Below are 9,484 nucleotides of genomic sequence, written 5' to 3' on the forward strand. Positions count from 1 at the left end.
GTACATCCCCTTGATTCTATTTATTGCTATTGTTTTTGTCTGTCTGTCTCCCCCGATTAAACTATAAGCCCGTCACTGGGCAGAGATTGTCTCTATCTGTTGCCGAATTGTACATTCCAAGCGCTTAGTACAGTGCTCTGCACATAGTAAGCACTCAATAAATACTATTGAATGAATGAATGTAGAGTTGTCTCCGACCTATAGAGACACCATGGAAGCATCTCTTCCAGAACGCCCCACCTCCATCTGCAATCGTTCTGGTAGTGTACTGCCTCCTTCGGCACAGTAAACTTGAGTCTCCACCCTCGAATCTCTCCCATGCCACTGCTGTCCAGCACAGGTGAGTTTTGACTTGTAACAGATTGCCTTCCACTCACTAGCCACTGCCCAAGATAGGAATGGAATGGGTATATGTTTGCTTGACTCTCCCTCCTGTAATTGAGACTGGTAGAGTACTGGAAACTCTCCAGGTGTGACTCTGAGAGGAGAGTTATGAAGGTAGTGATTCACAAATCTACATTTCCAGCCCCAATTTCTCTCCTCTGCAGTCTCATATTTCCTCCTGCCTTCAGGATATCGCTACTTGATTATCCTGCCAGCACCTCAAACTAAACATGTCCAAAACAGAACTCATTATCTTCCCATCCAAACCCTGTCCTCCCCTTAATTTACCCAACACTCTAGACAATACCATCATCTGCCCTGTCTCACAAGCCCATAGCCTTGGCACTATCCTCAACTCATTTAATTCACTAACCCATAAATTCAATCAGTCACCAAATCCTGTCAGAACTACCTTCATAACATTGCTAAAATCCATGATCGATCAGACTTCCTCTAGCTCTGAAATAGTTAATCTCCCTCCTCAAGGGTGGCCAGAGAACAGACCAGGCCAGTGAGTGGAAATGATGATGTAGCTGGGTATTTTGAAACATGGGAGGGGGTCTCTGGTCTCAGGGGACAGAAGAGAGGCTTTCAAGAAGGTAGAGAAGAGGGTTTCAGCTTAATGGCTTTTTCCTGGCATAGCTGACTCCTAGGGGGCCTGGAATATATTCAAGAAATGCAAGAGAAGCAGCCAGCTTTTTAATTCTTCAAAAACCCAGCAAGTGCACCTCCATTCCGAAGACCTGCAGAGCCTCAGGGGTTGCAGGCAGCTGCTAAAGGCTTTAGGGCTGGAAGCCCCAAGATCCCTTAGTTCCAGTGACCAGTGGGTTTCACAGCTCTGAATCCAGCAGCTCTCAAGCCCCCAGTGTGGCCACCAGTCTCATCTGTGATCCCATTTTATCCTCTGCCACCTTGGGAGAAACAGAGGGGCCATTTTCATTTAATCCCTTCATTTTAGAGCCGGGGAAGTTGAGACCCAGAGGAGCTATCTGACTGACCCAGGCAATGCTGGGAAGCAGTATGGAGTAACGGAAAAAGCACTGTACTGGGAATCAGAGAATGTGGGTTCTAATCCTGCCTCTGCCACTTGCCTGCAGTGTGATCTTGGGCGAGTCAAATCACTTCTCTCTGCCTCAGTTCCCTCAACTATAAAATGGGAATTAAATACCTGTTCTCCCTACTCCTTAGACTATGAGCTCATTCATTCATTCATTCATTCATTCATTCATTCATTCATTCATTCAATTGTATTTATTGAGTGCTTACTGTGTGCAGAGCACTGTCCTAAGTACTTGGAAAGTACAATTCAGCAATAAAGAGAAACAATCCCTGCCCACATCAGGTTTACAGTATAGAAGGGGGGAGCTAGACATCAAAACAAGTAAACAACCATCAATATAAATAAATATAATTGTAGATATATACACAGTAAAACAAGTAAACAGGTATTAATATAAATAAATAGAATCATAGTTATGAACATATATTCACAAGTGCTGTCGAGCGGGGAGAGGGGTAGAGCAAAGGGAGCGAGTAGGGGCAATGGGGGAGAGGGGGAGCTGAGGAAAAGGGGGGCTTAGTCTGGGAAGGCCTCTTGGAAGAGGTGAGCTTTCAGTAGGGCTTTGAAGGGGTGAAGTCCATGTGGGACAGGGACAGTGTCCAACCTGATTGATTTGTACCTATCCCAGTATCTAGAACAATGCTTGACCAATATTAAGTGTTGAACAAATGCCATAAAAAAAACTAGGTCTAAGTGGGGCCCAGAACTCAGGTAATAATAACAACTGTGGTATTGGTTAAGTCCTTACTATGTGCAAGGGACTGTACTAATAGCTGGGGTAGATGCAAGGTAATTGGGTTGGACACAGTCCCTGTCCAACACAGGCCTCACAGGAAGCAGTGTGGTTCAGTGGAAAGAGCTCAGACTTGGGCATCAGAAGTCATGGGCTCTAGTTCCGGCTCCTCTGCTTGTCAGCTGTGTGACTTAGGGCAAGTCACTTAACTTCTCTGTGCCTCACTTCCCTCATCTGTAAAATGGGGATTAAGACTGTGAGCCCCACGTGGGACAACCTGATCACCTTATACCCCCCCCAGCACTTAGAATAGTGCTTTGCACATAGTAAGTGCTTACAAATACCATCGATATTATTAATTCCCATTTTACAGATGAGATAACTGAGGCACAGAGGAGTGAAGTAACTTGCCCAAGGTCACACAGCAGACAAGTGGCGGGGCTGGAATTAGCACCCAGGTCCTTCTGACTCCCAGGCCATGCTGCTTCTCAGCTCAGTTATCCTTCTTCTAGATGGCTTGCATACAAAGGATGGGCCATGAAGTTCATGGAAGGTGGGAGCGGGTGGATGGGTGATGAGATTTCATGTGCAGTGCCTGGCACATATTAAGTGCTTAACAAATACCAATGTTATTATTATTATTATTATTATTATTATGTTCAGGCCGAGCTAGGAGTGCCTTGACTCCTGCAACATCAAAGCATTGGTGCTGCCAAGATCTGTTCCTCTATTTCCATGTAGGATTTTTAACCACAGGACTCAGATGCCTATCAAGAAATCTTAAATTCTTGACTCCTACATCCCTAAGCTTGGGGCTATGGAAAATATTCTTCAGCTCCAGGAGAGCCAATGAAAAAGCAAAGCAAAACCAGGATTCTGTGGGTTTGCAAACACTGTCCTCTCCCTTCTGAACCCTGATTCTAAATCCTCCATAACAGCTCACATGGTTTCCATACCTGTCTCATTCCCCTCTGGCTTTGTCCCCATTTGCTTGTCCACAGAACTAAGCATTGCCAGGGTGAACTTTTGCAAAGGGAAAAATCCCCTTTGGCCTTCCTCATCCCAGAAGACTGAAACAGAGATTGAAACTCCCCCAGGCAGCTGAGACCATGTCAGTCAATTAAACAATCAGTCAATGATATTCATTGAGTGCTTACTATGTACAGAGCACTGTACTAGTGCTTGGGAGAAGCAGCGTGGCTCAGTGGAACGAGCACAGGTTTAGGAGTTAGAGATCATGGGTTCTAATTCCAGGTCCGCCACCTGTCAGTTGTGTGACTTTGGGGAAGTCACTTGACTTCTCAGTGCCTCTGTTACCTCATTTGTAAAATAGAGATTAAGACTGTGAGCGCCACGTGGGAAAACCTGATGACCCTGTATCTACCCCAGTGCTTAGAACAGTGCTTGGCACACAGTAAGCGCTTACAAATAACAACAGTCTTATTATTATTACCATATAATAGAGGTGGTAGGCAAGTTCCTTGCACCCTAGGAGCTTTTAGTCTAGAGGGGGAGAATATCCATTACAATAAATTATGGCTATGTACATAAGTTCTGTTGGGCCTGGTGAGTACCAAAGTGCTTAAGGGGCACAGACCCAAGTGCTTAGGTAACACAGAAGGAGGGCAAATAAGGGTGGGAAAATGAGAGATTAGTCATGGAAGCCTCCATAGTCATGAAAGAGATATCAATCAATCATAGCATTTTGCAGATAAGGAAAGTGGTGGTCTGTCAGATACAAGGAGAGGAAATTCCAGACCAGAGAAAAAACATGAGGAAGGGGTCAGTGACCAGAGAAATGACATCAGGGTGCTGTGAGTAGGTTGGGGTTATTAATAATAATAATAATAATGGTATTTGTTAAGCACTTACTATGTTCCAAGCACTGGAGTGGATACAAGCAAATTGGGTTGGACACAGTCCCTGACCCATGTGAGGCTCAATCCCCATTTTACAGATGAGGTAAATGAAGTATAGAGAAGTGAAATGATTTGCCCAAAGTCACACAGCAGACATGTGGCAGAGCTGGGATTAGAACCCATGATCTTTTGACTTCCAGGCTTGTGCTCTATCCACCACGCCATGTTGCTTCTCTAAGAGAAGCAGTGAAATAAAGTATGGCCTGGGTTGTAGTGGGAGTTTACTGAGGTAAAATAAGTGGGCGAGAGCTGAGTGAGCACCTTAAAGTTGATGGAAAGGAGTTTCTGTTTGATAAGGAGATGGATAGGCAACCACTGGAGGTTTTTGAGAAGTAAGAAGCTATGTGCCAACCAGTATTTTAGAAAAATAATCAGGGCAGCAGAGTGAACTATGGACTGGAATGGTGAGAGTCAAGAGGCAAGGAGGTCAGCGAGGAAACTGAGGCAGTAGTAAAGGTGAGATATGACAAGTGCTTGGAACCGGCACAGTGGCAGTTTGGGTGGAGAGGAAGGATAGATTCTATTTATGTCGTGAGGTGAGAACAGACAAGATTTCGTGACAGAATGAATAGGTGGGTTGAATGAGAGAGAGGAGTTGAAGATAATGCCAAGGTTCCAGGCTCGTAGCATGATGGCCCCTTCCAATTGGAACCACCACTCACAGCTGGGGTAGGAACAGGGTAGGAATGGGGTTAGGGACCACAGCAAGTCCTTCAGGGCTCTGAACTGGGACAGCAGCCTTAGTAGCAGCAAAGGGCACAGCAGCAGCAAGCAGCAGCAGCAGCGGTGGGAACATCAAGGCCAGAGGGTTAGGCTGCCCTTGGGAGGGCTCCATCAGCTGGAAGGGCACACTGCTTATCCTCAGATGTCCATGGCTTTTCCTTTCAGCTCTGTTCTCCCAGCTTGACCCCTCCCCCACCACCCCCCATACCTCTGCTCCCCTCAAAGCAATCAGCTGATGAAAATTTAATGCCTGTTCCTTCCAAGCCATTTGATATAGCTCCTCCATCCTCCCCCACCCCCAGCTCACCCTGTGAAGTTATTCTAATGGAGTCTGCAGCTCACAAGCACTGTCTCAGCTGCAACAGGGTGGAGATGATTCCTGCCTTCTTTCTCTTCATTTTCTTCTTTCCCCTGCTGATCGCTAGCATCGGTTTAGCCAAGGCTCTCTCCTCTTTCAAGCGCTTTCCGGAGACCACCCTCTGAGACATTTCAGCCTAAAATCTCCTGGCTCCAATCCAGACAGCAGCCAGGCAGCACGTCTCTTCCAGCCCCACCTGGGATGCCTCCCACTTCCTGACCCATATTCCCCCCATCCCAGTCTTTCTCCAACCTCTCAACCAGGCTTCCTCGTTTAGATTTTGTAATTGCCAGGGAGGCTCTGGCTCCCACTGTCCAGCCCTGTTTTTTATTCCCATCTCTTTGGGCCTGGATCCTGCCTCACAGATCCTGAGTCTGGCCGGCCCAAGGATGAGAATTCATGAGAGGCTGTCCCTCCAGCTGGGAGCCAGTAGCCCAAAGCCAGGCTCTGGAGGGGAGGGATTAACACTGGGTTTGAATCCTTCCAGCCAGGCTGCAGAATCCAAACCTCCAATAATGAGCTCCACGGGGGATAGCCACAGAGCAACATGCTCGGAGTCCAAATGAAACTACCATGGTGGGTTGAAGCAGACCCTGGGCCCCTTGTGGCAAATTCTCCAACTGAGCCCGGCCGTGCAAAAAAGACCACCCAGGGAATGTCTTCCCAGAGGCTGAGGTGACTGAGGCTCAGCCAGGCAGGAGATGCCACAGAGTGGAAAGAGAAAGTGAGTGGGAGAAGGGAAAGTGGGTGGGAGAGGAGAAAAGAAGGTCTTCTGGACCTAAATTGTTTTAGGCACCTTGTCTACTTTTTTTACCAGATTTGTTTAAACACTTACTTTATGCCAGGCACTGTAATAAACACTGGGTTAAGTATAAGATAATTGAGTTGCACAGAGTTTGTCCCCCACATGGCATTCACAATCTTAATCCCCATTTTACAGATAAGGTTACTGAGGCACAGAGAAGTGAAGTGACTTGTCTAAGGACTCAGCAGATATATGGCAGAGCTGAGATTAGAACCCAAGTCCTCCGACTCCCAGATCCCTGTTCTATCCACTATACCATGCTGCTTCTACTGACCAAGACTTCCCTTTCCAATTACCAGCCCACAGCCAATCATATATCCTTTCTCACAATGCTAGAAATTACTTCATATTCTTCAGCTGAAGGTACTCATGTCAAAGCCATAGTGAAGGATAACCAATTAGGCATGATTATTCCCCAATAATTTCCCAGTTATTCCTTCTGCCCACCCCAATTCTCTTGTGGCACTGGATTTTAAAGTGTAAATTCACAACTATTCAAGATGGTTTAGGTGAAGCCCTGCCTCAGGCAGGGGATTCAACTATATGACATATGGAGGTCTCTAACACCATGGTCGTCTCTGTTGCTCCCTCCCTGAGAATTGGTTCTGGGGAGGAGAGGAAACAGTGGAGCAAGAATGGCACTGGAGACTGGGGGAGTGGGAAAGGAGCTCTGCTAAAACTTTATGTCCAACCCTAGAGAAGCAGCATGGCCTAGTGGATAGAGCACAGGCCTGGGAGTTAGAAAGACCTGGATTCTAGTCCCAGCTCCACCACTTGTCTGCTGTGTGATCTTGGGCAACTGACTTCAATTCTCCGTGCCTCAGTTACCTCATCTGTAAAATGGGGATGAAAAACTGTGAGCCCCATGTGGAACATAAACTGTGTCCAACCTGATTAGCTTTTATCTACCTCAGCACTGGGTACAGTGCCTGGCACATAGTAAGCACTTAACAAATAACATTAAAAAAAAGGAGTGTGGCCTATCAATCAGTCAGTCATATATTGAGCACATACTGTATGTATAGCACTGTACTAAGCACTTGGGAGAGTACAAAATAACAGAGTTGGTAGACACATTCCCTTCCCACAAAGAGTTTATGGTCTAGAGGGGGAGAGGCCTAGTGAAAACTCACTGTGGGCAGGGAACATGTATACCTACTCTGTTGTACTCTCCCAAGTGCTCGGTAGTGCTCTGCAATGAATGTAATTGATTGATTGATTGAAAAAGCTCAGAACACGGAGTCAAGATACCTGGGTTCAAATCCCAACATGGCTGCTGCTTGACCTTGGGAAAGTCCCTTAGTTTCCTTGTGCCTCAGTTTCTTCATCTGTAAAATGGGGACAAAGTACCTATTCTCTTTTCCCCTTACACATTGTGTCTTATTTGACTACCTTGTACCTACCCCAGTGCCTAGCACTTTATAAGCACTAAAAAAATACAGCAATCATTATTATTATCATAATCCTTCATGCTTCCAAGGGATGCTCAAGCTCAGGAAATTTCTGAACCGTCAGATTGGTGCAGAGAAAGAAGAGGGCATCAAGAGCGTGTCAGAAAGCTGATCTTTGCCTTGGCCCAGCCATCCCGACCCCTCCTGCTCTCTGGTGTAGAGAACCTCACAGGCTCCTGCCTTTCAAGGCATCAGGATTCTTTCAAACAGCAGGAGGCCCCAGGGCACCCCATTCACAGAAGGACAACCTTGAAATCTCTATTATCTGCCCTGAGGCCCACGGGTTTTATGGGGGTTGTAGGGTAGATATTCAAAAAAAGGGCTCCATTGTTATCTTCTCTGAGAACCCACCTGATTTCAGCACCTCAAGGCTGCTCTATACCACCCGCTGATGACTGAGTTGGAGTGGTGGGGGGGACAACACAACAACGGGGGGGGGGGGAGTTGTCTGCGGTCTATAGTAGCCGGCATCAGAAAGAATGAATGCATTGGAGGAGGGGAGGGAAGGGGAGGACAGAGAAAGGATAAAGAGCATTTCTGAGTGAGCCAGGTTTGGCTCTAATGTTAAAGTTTCAAGAGAATAATAAAGCATGTATTTCACTAACACTCACATTTCTATTACTAAACACCATCAGTTAGTCCTACAGAGTATCCCATTAGTGACCACAGTCATGGACAGTGGAGAAGCTTGGAGTGGCTTGGGGTGGCAATGGCCCCTGGAGAGCCTGACACCATCTTTGGCCATCAGATTGTCATGAGCTAACCTGGGGCCCAGGGAGGAAGCCTGATGAAACCAGAGAGTGAACCATTCCCCTGGGAGCCAGACATACCATATGACTCTCGGTTGGGTACCCTATTCAGTAGACCATCCTGTCCTTTGAGTGGGAAACTTAATTTGGATTTATTTGAGGCCCTTATGTACTTTGGTCTAACCATCTTCACCATCCTTATAGTTCCAGAAGGCTGGAATAAGGTAACTGAAGCATGTGAAGGAAAGGGAAGGGAAGGGAAGGAAGAGGAAGAAAAGAGAAGGGAAAGAAAGGGAGGGGAAGGGAAAGGAAAGGAAGGAAGGGATGGGGTAAGAGAAAAAGATGAAAGGAAGCAGAGGAAGGGAAGGGAAAGAGCTTTTATAAGGTCATCTCGGGACATGGAGCAGCAGGAAAGGTGAAATTGAAGCCTCCATTCTTAGCCCATGGCTCTCAGTGGTAAGAGTGTGTGGGTTCCCCTATAATGGATGGGTGTGTCAGAGGTTGGGGGCATGAGTAGGTGAGTTCCAGACCCTGGGATCAGACACAAGAAGAGATGTGCCTGGGATACACATTAGGGCTTGAAGCTGGCTCCATTGGGAAGCAGTGTGGGGAGTAGTGGAAAGAGTACAGGCCTTGGAATCAGGAGACTTGAGTTCCAATCCCATTTCTACCACTTGCCTGCAGTGTGTCCTTGGACAAGTTCTCTATTTCTCTTTGTCTCAGTTTCCTCATCTTTTCTTCCTCCCTCTTAGACTGTGAACCCTGTGTGTGACAGGAGCTCCATCTGATCTGATTATCCCAGTGCTTAGCAAGAATAGAACATTTAGTAAGTGCCATCATTATCTAGACCAGTCTGGGCCAGGGAGTGGAGATCATGTTGGTTCTTTAGAGTCTTGGTCTCAATCTGTCAAGGCCTGTCCATTTTCCAAGGACACAGACACAGATGGAGGCCACTCAAATCCCTCTCAGCCCTGCCTCTACTGTTCTGGACACCACAGCAGGCTGGGAGGTCAGGGCATCTCCAAGCACACTGCTTTGAACCTCAGTTGTGTGGACTTAGCCTTCCCAAGAACTCTTATTATATTGTACTCCCCCAAGTTCTTAACACTCTGCTCTGCTCAATAAATACCACTGACTGATGGATTGATTGATTCTCTAACTGGCTTATTGCCTATCCCAGCTCTCATAATAAGAACAAGTATTGGAGCTCACTCAGAAAAGAGGCAGTGTTAATGGGAACTTGAAGCCTACCTAATGTGCAGACCCTTTGTCGTAGTCTGGATGGCTCTCAAGTAGGCAAGT

General features: G+C 46.7%; 1 non-coding gene across 1 annotated transcript; it reads right to left on the reverse strand.

Annotated features, from left to right (window-relative positions):
• Positions 1 to 350: 350 nt before the first annotated feature.
• On the reverse strand, positions 351 to 488 carry LOC114812584. Its single transcript, XR_003760235.1, has one exon. It is a non-coding gene; the product is annotated as a small nucleolar RNA SNORA7 (small nucleolar RNA).
• Positions 489 to 9,484: the final 8,996 nt, after the last annotated feature.

This window comes from Ornithorhynchus anatinus, chromosome 5 (assembly GCF_004115215.2).
Source record: "Ornithorhynchus anatinus isolate Pmale09 chromosome 5, mOrnAna1.pri.v4, whole genome shotgun sequence".
NCBI classification, from domain to species: Eukaryota; Metazoa; Chordata; class Mammalia; order Monotremata; family Ornithorhynchidae; genus Ornithorhynchus; species Ornithorhynchus anatinus.